General features: G+C 40.5%; 1 protein-coding gene across 2 annotated transcripts in view; it reads left to right on the top strand.

The window, feature by feature from the left end:
• The window catches only part of SMYD3 (SET and MYND domain containing 3), a 739,205-nt gene that overhangs the window by 456,949 nt on the left and 263,257 nt on the right, over positions 1–18,999 (top strand). The window contains exon 1 of one of the 2 annotated variants that reach the window (XM_058430809.1): positions 11,712–12,369. The exons of the other annotated variant lie outside the window; for it this stretch is intronic. The gene's annotated coding sequence lies outside the window, so the exon portion shown is untranslated. Of the gene's footprint in view, positions 1–11,711; positions 12,370–18,999 lie in introns of those variants that run through there. 2 annotated transcript variants of the gene reach the window in all.

Here is an 18,999-nt window from a genome sequence, read left to right as displayed (position 1 = left end):
GAGATAGGGTTTCACCACGTTAGCCAGGATGATCTTGATCTCCTGACCTCGCGATCTGCCCGCCTCGGCCTCCCAAAGTGCTGGGATTATAGCCGTGAGCCACCGCGCCTGGCCCCATAACTTCTTTTTAATCTGAAATAATTTTTATTTCCATGGATCAATGTCATTTCTATTGTAATAATGGATTTTGCCAGTTAATACTTCATTTGGTTTCTGACCTTGGTATTCAATATATATTTAATACATAAATACGATTCCAGAAGTTGGTCTGAATAAACCCATAATCCTTCTTTGCTTGACAACCAGTTTGCTACCAAGATCATTTAGTATGATTTATTATAATGATTATTGTATCAATGGTCCTTTCTTTATGTGATTTCCTATGAAAACCCTATATAATAGTGTCATAAAACATTGCTAGAAACATACAGACTAAAGGTCTGGTCTGTAGCCCTCACTTTATGTATAAGAAAGTTCCTTACCCGGCAGGTGACTCCATACTAAGTTTGTCTGGGAATAAGAAGCTTGTAATACATCAGTGATTTTTTCAAACAGTGTTTTGGGGAAGCAGCCCTGTCCTCTCCCTACAAGCACAGGCATGCTCGTGCACCCCCACTAAACGTCCACGTGCCTCGCCTTGATTTCATGAGATCACTGGTATTGGGGGATTCTATTTTGGGATTTATGTAATATTGTTTGATATAAGTGTTCCACTGCAAAAAAAGTTTGAAAACTGTAGTCAAGAGGCTTAATAAGGCTTCTTAGGGCTCTGACATCAGTGATACATAGTAAATAACATAATTTGTGTGCAGGTATGTATGATCTATGTGACAGGTGTGGCGATGGTGCCACTCCTTTTTTCCTTTTTAGTTGACACGTAATAATTGTACACATTTATGGGATACAGAGTGATATTTTCATATGTGTATATAATGTGTAATGATCAAATCACAGTGATTACTATATCCATCACCTCAAATATTTATCGTTTATTTATGTTGTGAACATTAAAAAATACTCCCCTCTAACTTTTTGAAAAATATAATACAGTTGAGCATATTCAGCATACAATGCTGCAGAACACACAAACTCCATCCTCTCTATGTAACTGTGATTTTTTTTTTTTTTTGAGACGGAGTCTCACTCTGTCACCCAGGCTGGAGTGCAGTGGCGCGATCTCGGCTCACTGCAAGCTCTGCCTCCCAGGTTCACGCCATTCTCCTGCCTCAGCCTCCCGAGTAGCTGGGACTACAGGCACCTGCCACCACGCCCAGCTAATTTTTTTGTATTTTTAGTAGAGACGGGGTTTCACCGTGGTCTCGATCTCCTGACCTCGTGATCCGCCCGCCTCGGCCTCCCAAAGTGCTGGGATTACAGGCGTGAGCCACCACACCCAGCCGTAACTGTAATTTTGTATCCATCAAACAACCTCCCTCCCATTCTTCCACTTCCCAGCCTCCAGTACCCACAAGTTCTACTTTGATGAGCACAAAAAAAAACATCTTTTTTGCTCCCACATAAGAGCCAGAACATGTGATATCTGTTTTTCTGTGCTTGACATATTTCACTTAACATAATGTCCTTCAGGCTCATTCCTGTTGCTGAAAATGACGGGATTCCATTCTTTTCTAATGACAGGATTCGATTCTTTTCTAATGACGGGATTCCATTCTTTTCTAATGACAGGATTCCATTCTTTTCTATGGCTGAACAGTTTTCCGTCATGTCTGTATACTATGTTTTCTTTATACATTAATGCTTCATGCCTGAAAGTAGAGTGGTGTTACTTGTATGTCTTTTATGGAGTTAAATATCCACTGATGGATATTTAGGTTGGTTCAGTATCTTAGCTATTGTGAATAGTGCTGCAATACGCATTGGGGTGTATGTATCCCTTTGATTTCCTTTCTTTTGTAAAAAAAAGGAAGAAAGAAAACCCAGTGCTGGGATTGCTGGATCCTATGGTAGTTCCGTTTAGGTTTTTTGGAAATACCGTACTCTTTTCTATAGTGGCTGTACCTATTTGCATTCCCACCAATAGTGTATGAGTTCCCTTTTCTCTGCATTTTCACCAGCATGTTATCTTTTCTTTTTTTGATAACAGCCATCCTAACTGGGGTAAGATGATATTTCATTGTGGTTTTGATTCGTATTTCCCTGGTGATTAGTGATGTTGAACATTTTTTCATATATTTGCTGACCATTTGCATATTTTCTTTTTCTTTTCTTTTTTTTTTTTTTTTTTTTTGATACAGAGTCTCGCTCTGTCAGCCAGGCTGGAGTGCAGTGGTACGATCTTGGCTCACTGCAACCTCTGTCTCCCAGGCTCAAGCAATTCTCCTGCTTCAGCCTCCTGAGTAGCTGGGATTACAGGCGTATGTCAACACGCCTGGCTAATTTTTTGTATTTTTAGTAGACACGGGATTTCACCATGTTGGCCAGGCTGGGCTCGAACTCCTGACCTCAGGTGATCTGCCCACCTCTGTCTCCCAGGGTGCTGGGATTACAGGCGTGAGCCACCGTGCCTGGCCTGCATATTTTCTTTTGAGACATTTCTATTCATATCATTTGCCCACTTTTTAATTGGATTATATTTTGGATATTAATTCCTTGCTGAACATGTAATTTGCAAATATTTTCTTCTACAGATTGTCTCTTCAATCTCTTGATTGTCTTTGCTGTACAGAAGCCTTTTAGTTTCATATAGTGCCGTTTGTCTATTTTTGTTGGCTGTACTTTTGAGGTCTTAGCCATAAAATATTTGCCTAGACCAATGTCCTAAAGTGTTTTCTTCTAGTAGTTTTATAGTTTTGGGTGCTATGTTCAAATCTGTAATTCATTTTGAGTTTATTTTCGTATACAGTGATAATGGTCTCCTTTCACTCTTGTGCTTTGGATATGGAATCTTCCCACACCATTTATTGAACAGGGTGGCTTTTCCTCAGTCTGTTTTCTTGAAACATTTTACAGTTGGTTGGCTGTAAATATGTGAATTTATCTCTAGGTTCTCTATTCTATGCTAATGGTCTGTGTGTTTGTTTTTATACCAGTACCATATGGTTTTGGTTCCTGTAGCTTTGTAGCATATTTTGAAGTCAGGTAGTGTGATACTTCCTGTTTTGTTATTTTTGCTCATTATTGCTTTGGCTATTCATGGTCTTTTGTGTTTCCATACAAATTTTAGGACTTAAAAAAATATTTCTGTGAAACATGTGGTTTGGTATTTTGACAGGTATTACATTACATCTGTAGATTGCTTTGGGTAGCATGGTCATCTTAACAATATTAATTCTTCCAATTTATGAGCATGGGACATCTCCATTTGTTTGTATTCTCTTCAGTTTCTACCATCAGTGTTTCATAGTTGTCCTTCTAGAGTTCTCTCTCCTCTTTCAATAAATTTATTGTTAGGTATTTTATTTATGTTTTTGTAGCTGTTGTAAGTGGAATTGCTTTTTTAATTTCTTTTTTCACTATTCGTTATTGATGTATAGTTTTGTATATTGATTTTGTATCTTGCAACTTTACTGAATTCGTTTATCAGTTCAAAGAGTTTTTTGGTGGAGTCTTTAGGTTTTTTTCTGTATATAGGATCATGTCATTCATGAAGAGGGACAATTTGACTTCCTTTCTTCCAATTTGGATGCCCTTTGTTTCTTTCTCTTGCCTGGTTGCTCTGACTAGGACTTCCACTACTCATTATTGATTTTTTCAGGCTTTCTCCTTCTTCCTAATTCAATTTTGGTAGGTTGTGTATGTCCAGGATTTATTTCCTTTAGGTTTTTCAATTTGTCCGCATTGTCAAGATTGTTGTTCGTAACAGTCTCTAATGATGCTTTGTATTTCTGTGGTATCAGTTGTAATGTCTTGTTTTTCATTTCTGATTACTGTCTTCACTGAAGATTTGACCCCCTCAAAGTCATCCATGAGGATTGGAATCAACCTTCCAAACTCTTGTTAATGTTGATATTTTGATCTCCTTCTATGAAGCATGAATGTTCCTAATGGTGTCTGGAATAGTGAATCCTTTCCAGAAGGTTTTCAATTTACTGTCCCCAGCTCCATCAGAAGAATCAATATTGATGGCAGCTATAGCCTTACAAAATGTATTTCTTAAATAATAAGACTTGAAAGTTGAATTGCTCCTTGATCCATGGGCTGAAGACTGGATTTTGTGTGAGTAGGCAAGAAAACAGCATTCGTCTTCTTGTACATCTCCATCAGAGCTCTTGGATGACTAGGTGTGTTGTCAATCAACAGTAATGTTTTCAAAGCAATCTTTTTCCTGAGCAGTAGGACACAAGAGTGGACTTCAGATATTCAGTAAACTAAGCTTAAAAACAGAGATGCTGTCACCCAGGCTTTGTTATTACATTGGTAGAGCATGGGCAGTACACATTTACCACAGTTCTTAAGGGCTGTAGGATTTTTTAAATGATAAATGAACATTTGCCTCAACTTGAAGTCACCAGCTGGCATTAGCCCCTAACAAGAGAGTCATTCTGTCTTTTGAAGTTTTGAAGCCAAGCACTGACCTCTCCTCTAGTTACGGAAGTCTTAGATGGTATCTCATCCCGACATAAGGCAGTTTCATCTACACTGAAGGTCTGCTTTGCATTGTTGCCACCCTCATCAGTCATCTCAGCCAGATCTTCTTGATAACTTGCTGCAACGTCACCTTGCAGTTTGAAGTTACGGAGTTGGCTTCTTTCCTTAAACCTCGTAAACCAACCTCTGCTACTTTCCACCTTTTCTTCTGTCATTTCTCACCTCTCTCAGCCTTTACAGAATTTAAGCAAGTTAGGGCTTTCCTCTGGATTAGGCTTTGGCTTAAGGGAATGTTGTGACTTATTTGATATTCTGTCCAGATCACTCAAACTTTCTCCATGTCGGCAGTAAGGCTGTCTCTCTTATTATTTGTGTGTTCACTGGAGTAGCACTTTTAATTTCCCTCAAGTACATTTCTTTTGCATTCACAACTTGGCTAATTGTTTTGTGCAAGACGCGTGTCTTTCAGTTTATCTTAGTTCCCGACGTGTCTTCTTCACTGAGCTTCAGCATTTCCAGCTCTTGAATCACAGTGAGAGACGTGCAACTCCTCCTTTCACATGAACACTTAGAGGCCATTGTAAGGTTCCTAACTGGGCTAATTTCAGTATTGTCGTGTCTCAGGGATATGGAGGCCTGAGGAGAGGGAGAGAGACAGGAAGGAAATTGGTGAAGCTGTCAGAATGCACACATTCATGGATTAAGTTAACTGTCTCATATGGGCACCGTTGATGGTGCCCCAAAACAATTACAGTAGTAATGTCAAAGAGCACCGATAACCATCACAGCTAGAACAGTGAAAGAGTTTGAATTATTGTGAGAATTACCAAAATGTGACAACAGACACATGAAGTGTACACATGCTATTGGACAAGTGGTGCAAATAGACTTGCTCAACAAAGGATTCCCAAACCTTCAATTTGTAGTAAACACAAGATCCATGAAGCACAGCAGAGCGAAGCTCAGTACATACAATGAAGTGTGCTTATAATTTTGTTTAGTGGAGTGTGTCTTTCAAGGGTATGTGATTAAACTCTGTATATCCTATAGATGCAGGTAATTACTTAGAAGTCACTGATATAAGTGAGTATTTTATCTAAGACTTCTTTATGCTCTCTTCTGCAAGACCTAGGGAAGGTCAGAAGAAGGACTGTTTTTGAAGAAAGAGAAACTTTTTTTCTGGTATGGGTTTTCATTTTCTTTTCTTTTCTTTTCTTTTTTTGGAATGAAGTCTCACTCACTCTGTCACATGAGCTGGAGTGCAGTGGCACGACCTTGGCTCACTGCAATCTCCGCCTTCACTGCAACCTGCCTCCAGGGTTCAAGCGATTCTCTTGCCTCAGCCTCCCAAGTAGCTGGGACTTCCCGCCACCACATGTGGCTAATTTTTGTATTTTTAGTAGAGACAGTGTTTTACCATATTGGCCAGGCTGGTCTTAAACTCCTGACCTCAGGTAATCCACCTGCCTCGGCCTCCCAAAGTGCTAGGATTACAGGCATGAGCCGCTGTGCTGGGGCAGGTTTTTCTTTAGAACACTTGGGACTCTCACATATAACACCTTAGGTCACTGAAAATTCTGTTGCTTCCTGTCTGTAACATCACTGAATCAATACCTCTATTCGGCTTAATCGTACATCACTCAGATGACACAGGGAGAGATCATGCTCACTTCCTTCATCAAGAGGGTACATTGCTAAGCTTATGGCTGGAGTCTCTGTCTTTTCAAAGACACCAAGTCCTGGAAATTTCTGTCTGTGCTTTCTTCGTGGTTGGTGTGGGCTAGCCTAGTGTATAGGACACAGCTTTTTCTGAGGTTGAGTGTTTGGACCTAACATAATTCTCTTTGTGATTCAATTAATGAATTCCAGAAAATGACCATCGCAGTACTGGTACCTCTTTTCGGTTTTTAGAGGGATGTGAGACGTCTTTGTGTTTGGCACACATTTGGGTGGAGGGTATAGCTCCCTTTCTGATGGGCACTGTCATGTTCAGGGCAATCTGTTTCTTTTCTTCTGAGTTAGATTTGCTGTATCTCCCTTCCTAGATGCTGTCCACTTGCTGTATCTCCCTTCCTAGGTGCTGTCCACTTGCTGTATCTCCCTTCCTAGGTGCTGTCCACTTGCTGTATCTCCCTTCCTAGGTGCTGTCCACCAATACATCTTTAACCTTTTGTTGTTCAGGCAGAATGAGGTTCCTCTTTTTTGGGAAAAAGATAAAATGTAAGCTATACAGTACATCTGTGACTGTATCCTGGAATATTTCTTGTTTTCTCGCTTCCATATTATATTGCAGAAAGCAGAATCTGATGGAGTGTGAAAAAATCTTGGACTATGATAGAAGCAACCTGATTTTCATCTGAATTTGACCTCTAGGTTACCTGGCCAGGACATTTGCTGTAAATTCAGTGATCTCTGTAGTTCCTCATTTTATCCCCTCCCACCTAACAGTGATAGTCATATAATAATTTTGAAAGAATTAACTGTCTTTATTCTTTATTTTTTTTAACCAAATCATCAGTATATGCCATCCACAGAAGTCTCTCTGAAATAGTAGCTAACAACTACTAGGTGTGTACTAAGTACTGGATAATATTTTTCAGTAACACACACACACACACACACACACACAGTTTTGTAATAGTCCTGTGAAGTGGGTTCTGAGGTTAAATGACTCACCAAAGATACATAGCTAGAAATTGGAAATCCAGGATTTGAACGCATGCCGCTATAGCCCGTCTTTTTTGTTGTATGTCCCTCTCTTTGTCTTAAAGTGGAAAGCCATAGGTTCATTTTCCAGTAAATATAACTCCCAAAGTGAAACAATTTATTCTCAGCATCATCCTCTACACTGTGACAACTACAAAACATAAGTCCTTTTCTTTCCTTGACAATGCTAAAATAGTAATGATTTTGGAAACTGGGAAAGAACAACTCTTTTCTACTGAAACCTGTGAGGGAAATGATTCAAGCAGCTTCACTTGGTCATTTTCAGACATTTAATATTCTCTGTCATATCTTTGAATTCTCTAATCTAGTAACAAGACACATTTGATTCATCTGCTAGAGCTAGCTATATTATCTCATCTCTGTTTTCTAATTGCTCGTTTTGAAGGACCACAGTTATGCACAGACAGACATTCCAGCACAGCTCTCCCTCGGTGCCTTCAGCATGTCATCTCTTGAGACTCTTCTCACTGATTAGCAAGAGCTTGGTTTTTAAGTAGACGCTTCTTTAATTCCCAGCACTTGTGTCTCTTAGCTGTTCTCATTCACCGTGGATACTGAAACCAGGGCAGTTACACTGTGAGTTGGAACAAAAACCTGCCTGTGTCCTAAATGGAGAGGCACACCTGGTTGGGAAGTTTAGAGAATGGATTGGTAGAGAAGTTCAGTGGTATACTTTATTGATGCTTAAAAATTGTACAGTCTAACAAGTGATCTCACTCTTTCTAAATTGCATCCTATATCCTGATTTGAAAAAGGGAAATGGAAAATTCTTCAAAGAATTAAAATTTAGGTAAGAAAATCTAGAGTTAAGATTGCTATTTTTGCTATTTACTATTGTGAGGTGGTATTACCCTGGCACCATGGAAAGTGCAGAAGTGAAAGCCTTCTCCTCCCAGCCACTGCTAATTTTTGAAGGGGATTTATTGTAACAATTTGGTGTGTAGCCCCAAATACTTTCCATGTGTATCCACACAATATATGCACATGCAGTTATATTAGTTATACTCATCTACAATTTGCTAGAAACGTTTTCTTAACAATGACACAGGCCATCTTTCTACGCTAATAGATACAGCCCTATCTTTTTAAAATGTCCATATACATAGCATAATAATAATGTAGCATAATAATAATTGCTAACATTTATTGAGCTCATATATGTCAGGTGTTTTACTAAACTCTTTATATACAGACGAGGAAACCAAGATTTACAGAGGTTATGTAAGTTGCCTCAGGTCACACTGTTAGTGTGTGTCAAAGTCAGGATTTCAAGCAAGGCTGTGTGGCTCCAGCACGCATGTTCTTACCCCCTCACTGTGCACTGTAGTTCTCATACTCGATCTCCTATTGATAGACATTGGCCCTCATTTTCCACCATAACAAACATTTCTGTAATGAACATCATTGTATAGAGATGCTTGAGAAAGCATTTTTCTCTGATATGTGCATTTTAATGCACATATCATTAGGTTTGAGAACCAACCTGGTTTTTGAAAACAATTTTTGCCCATATTGACTTGTGCAAAGAGATGACAGCCTCTCTGTAGAGGGACTAATGTCTTAAGTAGAGCAATGCATTTGCTTCGTAATGATCATGAATTTGAGTTCTCTTGTCATTTGCTTTAGACTTGCATTTATTTAATGAAGGACCGCAGTCTGTGGCTGTGTTCAGCAGAGCTCACTCTCAGTTGCTGTGGATGTTCATGTTTCCAGAGATCAGTGTCCCTCTTCACCTAGGAGAGGAAACCTGATTATGTCACGGTTTGAAGTGCTGTGCCCCTACCAGTCAAGCCTTCCAAGAGGTCACAGACAGAATGTCGAAGCAACACAACCCACAAAGTGAGCTGCTGATATCCTGTGCTCAATGTCACATTGAAATGCAGTTTCGTTTTTCCATCTTTCCATTTTCCGTTTGAACGGGTTTTGATTTGCTGACAAATGAATAAAAATATACAAACAAAAAACTTGATATGTAAAATTTTTGCCTGTATTGCTGAGAAAGCAATAGAATTGAATTGAGATAGCTTTTCATCAATGGAGTGATAATTACATCAGGGTGTAGGGAGGCTGATCAATAATATAATGATGAATAAATAAATATTCTGCCTTCCAAGAAGCATTTCCCAGACCTCTTTCTTTCCACAAATCTGCATGACCAATCTTTATATACTAGACTGGGTGGCTAGTTGGCCAAGCAGGTGTTTTTGTGGTTGTAGGAACTCAAGTCCATGGACGTTAGTCCTTCTCTGAGGCCACTTCCTCACCTCCCATTACTTGACTACAGACAATTCTGTGTCAGGGGCTCTGTGGGGCAGTGTGGGTGATCAGGAATCAGAATATACCATCTGTACCACAGGAAGATTAACTCTCAGGCTTTCTTCAGGGTAGAGTTATATTTTGTACTCAAACAAAAAGACATAGTAGAATTCTGTGCCCATGTCAGAAGGCTTCAAAGCTCCCCGGTCTTCCTTGACCTTTGCTGTTTGGTGGCAGCAAGGGCAGTAGAAGCAGAACTCCTGATCTTCACCCGAGGCGAAGAAAGGAACTTCTATCAGAGACTGAGAGATATACTTCATGCTTTCTTTCTCTCTGTTAAATTGGTGACTGCCTTGTGATTGCCACATGTTTCTGGTATTGGCGTTGAGAATCATTCACCGTTACCTTTACAAAGCAAATGATATTCTCTTTAGTTTTTATTTTTACAATCAAATTTGCTGTTTACTTAGACAAACCTATACACATTTATACGGGGAGCTGTATAAACAGGTACATGCTCTTGCAGATAGGCCTTAAGAAGAGGGAGATGGAGGTTTGATGCTATAATGAATGATGAGTTTCAGATTCAGTCACGTTAAAAGTTGAGAGGGTGGGAATCAGAGAGCCAGAAAAGTGGTTAAAGACCATGAGTTTACAGTCAGGCTTTCTGATTTCAATTCTGCTTCTAACATAGAAAAAACTACTCACACTCCTGGGCTTCAGTTTTCTTATCTATGAAATGGGACTGATTATTATGATGAGTATCTGCTTTGTAGCTTATCATAGAATTATGTGAGTTTACACCAACAGAGCATTCAGAATAGTATCTGACATATAGTGCCCAGTTCAGTAAGTGTTAGCTGCTGTTATCATTATTGTTATGATTTCATCATCATTATTATTTTGCTATTCTGACAGGCTCCTTTCTTGTAATGAGTCAGGACCAAAACTAAAGCATTTGAAATGGAGAGGTTAAAGTTTCGAATACCAAGTTAGGTTTAGTGTTTGTTGGAAAGGAAACAGAATTTACAGACTTTGTAGGCTTTTGAAACCTAAGTGGGCAAGAAGAATTCTCTTCATTATGTAAGTTCCCATAGCTCATTAGGAGATCAAGACCACAAGAAGCCTCCCCAAGTTCTCATTGAAAATCACAGGTCTTGAGAACACTGTTTTATTTATGGTACTTTTTAAAAGGTATCGTGCTGAAGAAAAGGAAGTCAGTATAGATTTTGCTTGCCTGTGAGCCTCTAGATAAGTCTTACCGCATTCAGCAGTCTGCTGTGCTCTTGCGCGATGGTGGCAGAAATAGATGTCAAATCCGTCAGTAGGATAGGATTACGTTCAGGTGGACCCCATAAGGCATTGCTTCGACTGGGTAGAGGAGACTGTGAAGTCCCTTGGTTCTGAGAATTGAATACTTGTGAAAATGATAGTAAACTCTTCTGGCAGGCAAGTAACAAGTCTATAACCAAGAAGATATATATTGTGTTTGTGAAGAGAAAAATCTCCTTTCTTTCTAATATATCTTACATATCTTGTTAAATTGCTTCATGCCATGCTGCTGTAGATGTATTTTCTTTCAAAGGCCTGAGTTCCAAGAAAGCAACAATTTTATTTGTAATACTATTCTTTATTTTTAAAACTATGTATTTTATATATGTACATTTATATATATGTATGTATATATTTACATTTAGTACCTTGGTACTGGCCTTATAGGAGTTGAAAAAATTAAATTATTAATTACATTTTTCTTTCATTGGCATTTAAGATAGCACAGGTGGACCTAGGTAATCTAGATATGAATTCTTGACCATATGACAAACACAGATTTAAAACTTGATGAATTAGGTGAGTCCCTTTATGTCAAGAACATGGCTACAATCATCTTTTGTGGAAATAACAAAGATAGGGCTTTTTTTGGGTGGTCTTTTTGACAATGCTTTTGGATTCTATAAGGTTCTGTGATCAATATTTGTAACTCAGACCTAGGATTTAGAAAAAAGTCATTGCCTACATTAATGTCTTGTTTTGGAAGAAATCAAAAGAATAGCTGTAAAGCATTGGAGAGACTCCAAAAGCATTTGGCACTAGTGACATTTTGGGCTGGATAACCTTTTGTTGTGGGGGCTGTCTTGGGCATTGTAGGGTGTTTAGCAGTATCCTAGGCCTTTGCCACTAGATGCTAATCATACTTTCCTACCCAGTCTTCAGAATCAGAAATGTCTCCAAACATTGCCAGACTTCCGGGGGGAGGAGCAAAATCACCCCGATTGAGAATCACTGGAGTAGAGAGTAATGGAGAAATTTAGAAATGCAAAAAGCTCAGAGAAAAATGGGGCTCAGAGGAAATAGAAAAGTAGCAAGGGGTTCAGGCTTTCTAAATCAACAAAATACAATTTTCTATTAAAAAAAAGTAAGTCAAGAACCAAAGAAGATATCAAGAAATTATCTGCAACATTTAAGCCAAAGTATTGATACCTTTAACACACACAGAGTGTAAACTAATCAAGAAGCAATCTGCTGGGCATGGTGGCTCATGCCTGTAATCTCAGTGCTTTGGGGGGCCAAGGCAGGAGGATTGCTTGAGCCCAGGAGTTTGAGACCAGTCTGGGAAAAATAGCAAAATCCATCTCTACAGGAAAAAAAAAAAAAAAAGCCAGCTTGGTGGTGCACACCTGTGGTCCTAGCTACTTGGGAGGCTGTGGCAGGAAGATTGCATGAACCCCAGAATTCGAGGCTGCGGTGAGCTGTGATTTTGCCACTGTACTCCAGCCTAGATGACAGAGCAAGACCCCATCTCTAAACGAAGAAAAAAAGTAAAAAGAAATCAGTAAGGTGTGTATAGGTAAATAGACAATGCATGTGAAGCACAGTTTTTACAGAAATATGATGGCAAACATTTAAAATATTCAGACTCATCTATAAAATTGATAATGTCTTGTTCTTATTGTTTCTCTAAAGCTCGGTTCAAAAGTCATGAGATGAGGCCGAGCAAGTCGAGTGCCTTGATTGTGGAGCACGGGGTCCTGGGAGAGAGAGAAGCCACGCTGGCCCGATGCTGAGTGTCTGAACTCAGGGGGAGTGAGAGCGTTCACGTGGAAACCTTGGAGGCGGGCAGGGGAGGGCAACAGAGACACGGCTGGTTGTTTTGGAAAGGGAAGGAACTGGAGTAAAACTCTTTATTAGAGAGATTGGTGTGAACTCTTGGTATTCCACAGAGAGAAAGAGCTGTGTAGAAATAAACACAGATGCGGATCTTCGTGTCTGTGGGTTCCACATACGTATATTTCGCGGCTGTGTCCACCGAGAGGGCGTGGGAGCTGTAACACCTCGTGCACACCTAGTCTGAGACTTTGGTTTCTAGATACTGTTCTCTACTTAAAGGTGCTCTTTGGAAGGATGGCTGATTCCAGGGCTGGGACGGAGAAGTAGAAGATGGGCCTGGGATATCTTCTTGTTTCATAAAGTAAGGAAATGCCCAAAGATGAGGATGTCGCAGAAGGACACAGGAGTCAGCTTGAAGAGGCTCCTGCCAGCCAAATCTGTGGCAATTTCAGCATCAAAATAATGATAGTAATAGCTTGTAACTCACTGAATAAAATAGGAATTTGTGAGTTCATATTGATCTGAATAAATCAGTGCTTGAAGTCCTGCGTTTGATGAGGAATGGCCTATGTACATTGTCTCAGAGTAACTCTCCCCACTCCCAAATTCCTAGGAATTCAAAGAGACAGTGAGAAACTTCGCAGTGGAGCAGTCTGGCAGATAACACTTTCACCAAGTGATCGAAATGAATAGCATCAGTCGTAAGACTGATTGAAGTTATGTACCACGCGGTAGGATATGAGAACTCAGCATCATACCTGTGATACTCCTGCCAAAGATGCAGAACCTGGATCTATTCACGAAGAACCATCAAGCAACCCCAAACCGAGACGCATTACACAGCGAAATAACTGGCCTCTAGTTTTCAAAAGTGTCAAGCTCATGAAAGTCAAGCAAACAGAAGCCTTGATTCTGAACTGGAAGCTTTTGCTGTGAAAAAGGATCATGGTGGAATGATTGGTGAACCTAGGGTTGGATGGTAGTAATGTATCAATGTTAACTTCCTGATTTTCGTAGGTGTAGGACAATGTCATTGTGTATAAGAAATACACAATTTGGAGGTGATGGGCCGTTGTGTTGGCAACTAACTTTCAAAGAGCTAAGAAAAAATAAGTTATACTATTCTATTCTTGCACTGTTCTCTAAGTTTAAAATTCTTTCAAAATAGAAAAAAAAAACAATAAAAATTAATGGTGGCAGTGCTGATGGCCTCATACCTTGCTGATACTTTTGGCAACAGTATGTATCAGAAGCCCTAAAAATGTTCATGTTCTGACATTTGTTATTCTGTCCTCAGGGAACAAAAAACTTTGGAAAGACACTTGTATTATGGTATTAAGCAGAACAGTTTTATTGATAACTGTAAATGCAGTGGGTTCTTAACTAGGTACAAAAAAAAATCATAGAAAAAGATTGGAAGCCCCTTCTCCCATCATTCTTAGCGTTAGACCGACAAGGCAGGATGGTTCTGAATGGCCACACATTGGCTGAACTGTTTTTCCATTATTTCTTTCCAATGTCTGTTTTATTCTCAGTAACATAATTCCAGCTTCCTTGTTTTCTTTTTCTTTGACCTTAGTTAGCTCGCTGTGCTCCCTCATTCTGCCCTCATCTCACCCCTCCTGGCTCCTCTTCCACAGCACTTCTGCCTGCCTTTGTCCTACTGAGAGCAAGATTTCTTGTGTTTGCTGTGTTGAAAGATTTTCACAGGTATGCTGTTGTTCTGTTTCTTTTTCTTTTTCGAGACTGAATTTTGCTCTTGTCACCCAGGCTGGAGAGCAGTGGCATGATCTCAGCTCTCCGCAACCTCCACCTCCCGGGTTCAGGCAATTCTCCTGCCTCAGCCTCCCAAGTAGCTGGGATTACAGGCACCCACCACCACACCTGGCTAATTTTTGTATTTTTAGTGGAGACTGGGTTTCACCACATTGACCAAGCTGGTCCCGAACCCCTGACCTCAGGTGATCCACCTGCCTCGGCCTCCCAAAGTGCTGGGATTACAGGCGTGAGCCACCGTGCCCGGCCTTTGCTGGGATTACAGGCGTGAGCCACCGCGCTCGGCCAGTTCTTTTTCTTTAGCGTGATGTTTCCTTTCCCTTTTACTATTGTATTTTTTTTTTTTTTTTAAGAGATGGGGTTTCACTGTGTGGCCCAGGCTGGCCTTGAACTCCTGGGCTCAAGCATTCCTCCCACCTCAGCCTCCCAAGTAGCTGGGACTACAGGCGTGAGCCAGAGTGCCCGGCTTATACTTATTTTTTTATAGACCTCATGTCAATGCTTTTCTGTGCGTCACTGATGGGATCAGCCTAGCCATGACCAGCTCAGGACTCCAGCATTCCAGTTAGCAAGAATGACTGCTTAGGCCTTGATCTCAGATTTCAAAATGCTCTCTAGTTCCTTAGAACGTTAGAAATAAAATTATGATATGATCCAGCAGTTCTCTTTCTAGGTATACACCCCCCAAAATTGGAAGCAGGTACTCGGACACATATTTGTACACATTTGGTGAGAGCAACCCACATGTCTATCAACAGATGTATGGATCTACAAAATGTGTGACACATATAAAATGGAATTCAGCCTTAAAAAGGAAATTTTGACACACGCTATAACATGGGTGAACCTTGAAGACATGCTAAGTGAAATAAGGTAGTTACAGAAGGGCAAATATTGCATGATTCCACCTCTGTGAGGTACCTAATGTTGTGAAATTCATAGAGACGGAATGGTGGGTACCAGGGTCTGAGGGGAGAGGGTCGGTAATGGAGCGTTATTGTTAATGGGCACAGTTTCAGGTTTAGAAGATGAAGAAAGTTCCGGAGATGGATGGTCATGATGGTTGTGCAACATTATAAATGTACTTTGTAGCCACTGAAGTGAATACTTAAAATATTAAATTTTACGTTATATATATTTAACCTCAGTTAAACATTTTTTAAAATGCCATACAGTTGTAGATGTTAGAACATTCAGTGATGAATGCTGAACGTCAAGGAAATTTTCCTGAGTTTGTTGGATAGGGGATCTTCTGTTCTCTTTGGCTTCTAGGACTGTGGCTAGTGAAGTGGCCAAGGGAAAATGTCCCCTTTTTCCTCTGAAGTTTTGCTGAAAATCAGCTGCTAAAGGCATAAAAAAGCATACACGTTTGTTCACGTGCATGAAGGAGAGTCACAGTGACGACCTACCACGCTCTGGGGGACAGGTGTATACACCCTTCTTCTTAGGGGAAAGGGAGATGGGGAAGTGTGGATGATTTTAACGGGGTAGGAACTGATTTTTAGGGAATTCAATGGGCTTAAAGAATATACCATGGCCTGGGACCGTCTGTTGGGCCCGCAAAGCAGGCAGGAGTCTATTCAGGTGTTTTGACAGATTTCAGTCTTTGTTCCTGGGATAGGAATTCAGTTACTGAAAACACAGGGAAAGAGCCAGAGGTGATTGTTTTCTTCTTTGGCAGGTCTGGGAGTTTGGGCAGATAAGGGAACTCCAGTGAACAAGTTCACCCTCTGCTTGGGAGAGAGAGAGGATGGAGAGACAGTGGGTAAAGGGGAAGGCCAGAGAGACCTGGAGGCTTCTTCAGTTCAGGATGTCAAAGCGCCGTATTGTAGGGTATTGGTTTATGAGCCCCAACACTGGATTCTTTACCTTCCTGGATATTTTAATAGGAAATTAAAAGAAGTTATCTGTAAGTCCAAAAGTCTAAAAGTAGCTCTTATCAGACACCTGCTATGAATAAATAATCCTTTAAAAATATCCACCATAGCTTTACAAAAGATCTGTTATGGTATCATTTACCATATTGCGGAGAACTGGAGACACTAATAATGCGACTGTGATTAACCATGCTACTAAGTCCTAGAGTCAGGGGTAAGTCCATGACTCTTGGTTCAAAGTTCGTAGTTCATGCTATTTCATGAAACCCCACTTCCTATAGAAAGCATGATGCAACATTATCTGATCACCAGGAAATCATGTGGGCCGCACCTGACAATGTGTTGCTTAGGACAGATACTTGCTTTTTTGTTTGTTTGTTTGAGACACAGTCTTGTTCTGTCACCCATGCTGGAGTGCAATGGCGCAATCTCGGCTCACTGCAACCTCCGCCTCCCGGGCTCAAGCGATTCTCCTGCCTTAGCCTCCCGAGTAGCTGGGATTACAGGTGTGCACCACCATGCCCGGCTAATTCTTGTATTTTTAGTAGAGACCAGGTTTCACCATGTTGGCCAGGCTGGTCTCGAACTCCCAACCTCATGATCCACCCACCTCGGCCTCACAAAGTGTTGGGGTTACAGGTGTGAGCCACTGCACCCAGCCGACAGATACTTGCTTTTAATTCAAAATTGCTGATGAAAGCCAAATTCCTCCAATGCTTCTGAACTCTAGGTGATGTATTTTAATTTTTTCCTCTGTATTCTCTTTTTTCTATTTATAAAACAATAAGATACTGTGTACTGTATACCAGAAAGCTTCTTGAGGGTACTTGTCCAGCCCTCTCGTCTCAGAAAGCAGGAATGTGGACATTTGATGCTATGTGACAAGGACAGTACAAAAAACACGCATCATCTCTTTCTAGTGCAGCTTATTATTTTCTGTGTAATTCTCCGTATATGTGCTCATCGACTTTTAAACAAATACATTTTTGAGTACTTCTCCAGCTACGCATGCCAGACCGTCTAATCCCTGGCATGTCCCTTTAGGCTGGTGATCTACCCATCAGTCAGTTTCGTCTCATCCCTGCTGCACTGACAAGATTTTCACTGTTAAATTGCTTTAAAAAAAAAAACACCACGGATTCAAAATTAAATAAATGTAACATATCAAACCAACAACTGTTACATTAGAGGCTAGAAATCACAGAGTACCTGCTGCTACATAATAAAATTATGTGGCCAGGTGCAGTGGCTCATGCCTGTAGCCCCAGCACTTTGAGAGGCCGAGGCAGGTGGATTACTTGAGGTTGGGAGTTCGAGACCAGCCTGGACAACATGGTGAAGGCCCATCTCTACTAAAAATGCAAAAATTAGCTGGACATGGTAGCACGTGCCTGTAATCCCAGCTACTCGGGAGGCTGAGGCACTAGAATCGCTTGAACCCGGGAGGTGGAGGTTGCAGTGAGCCAGGATCGCAGTACTTTACTCTAGCTGGTGTGAAAGAGTGAGACTCCATCTCAAAAATAATAATAAAATAAAATAATGCATGTGAATAAAAAACTGAGCCATAGGTATTGAATGAGGGATTCTTGACATGACACTTTTCTCCTACTTAAAGCTCACACAAAAACCCTAGGAAAAGTGGTCTTGTCTTCTCGGCACATGTGAGAATGGTCCTGACTTCTGTGTTTTCCTTGTGGGAATGTAATACCTGTTTCTGTTGATTCCTTTCAAATATTAAGCATGCTCTTTTGTAGCAGAAGACTGAAAACAGTGCCTACCAGAAATAGTCAGTAGAGTGTTTTTTCTTGATGTGAATTAAGATTTCTCAGAACTTCGCTTTCTCAGTCATTTGCCTAAAGTGTGCCCCAGGACCTTGTAATGTATCCTTTCTCTTGTATGTGTGGCAGGAATGGGTGGGTGACAGACATGTATATGATAACTGAGGATCAGAACATATGTGATGGAGTCGATTTTCCTTCTGCCTTTTCCCTGCTGTGCTGTTTCCTCAAGGGAAATGATGCCTGTGCATAGACTGTTGTGTGGGGAGGGGCGTGGGTATGGGGAGAGTGGCACTTGGTGAAACTGCATTTACACAAATCTCAATGTTTTCCTGCATGCATTTGCATTTACTACACAGAAACATATGCACGCGCTATCGATAGAGGCGGTTACAAAACTGTTAATGCCTCCTGGAAGGTGAAATCACAAACTGCAAAGGTTTCTTGCCAGGGAAAATGTAGAAATGACACTGCCACCTGTTGTTTAAACCAGAGAATTGCTACAAGTTCTGTTGCACCCATGAAGGGGGCAAATGCTGGGAGTAGATTTCTCCTCTCTCCTCACATGGAAACTCCAACTCCTTATTTATTGATATAGCCCGGTACATTTGCTATAAAGTAGTCTATCAAATGTGGGTTTTCACAGTGTGAAATAAGAGGAAAATAATATTGAAAACATGCTTGGGTCTTTATTGTCATGGTGTGTGGTTTTCAACGCTTTATATAATGGAGCCTAAGGCTTTCTATTTTGTGTGGTTTTTCCCTCAAGAAGACAAAAAAGGAATTTCTCTTCCTTATGCTAATGATGGATGAAAAGGTAGAAAAGTACTTGGGGCTAGTGTCGTTGGCTTATGTTCAGTCATTGAGCAAGCAATTGGTAGTCAGTATCAGTGGATAATGATACTGACAGCCAGTACCAGCAAGCAATT

This window comes from Hylobates moloch, unplaced genomic scaffold (genome assembly GCF_009828535.3).
Source record: "Hylobates moloch isolate HMO894 unplaced genomic scaffold, HMol_V3 SCAFFOLD_18, whole genome shotgun sequence".
NCBI classification, from domain to species: domain Eukaryota; kingdom Metazoa; phylum Chordata; class Mammalia; order Primates; family Hylobatidae; genus Hylobates; species Hylobates moloch.
The sequence above is the reverse complement of the archived record's forward strand: the minus strand, read 5'-3'. Positions and strand labels throughout refer to the sequence as shown.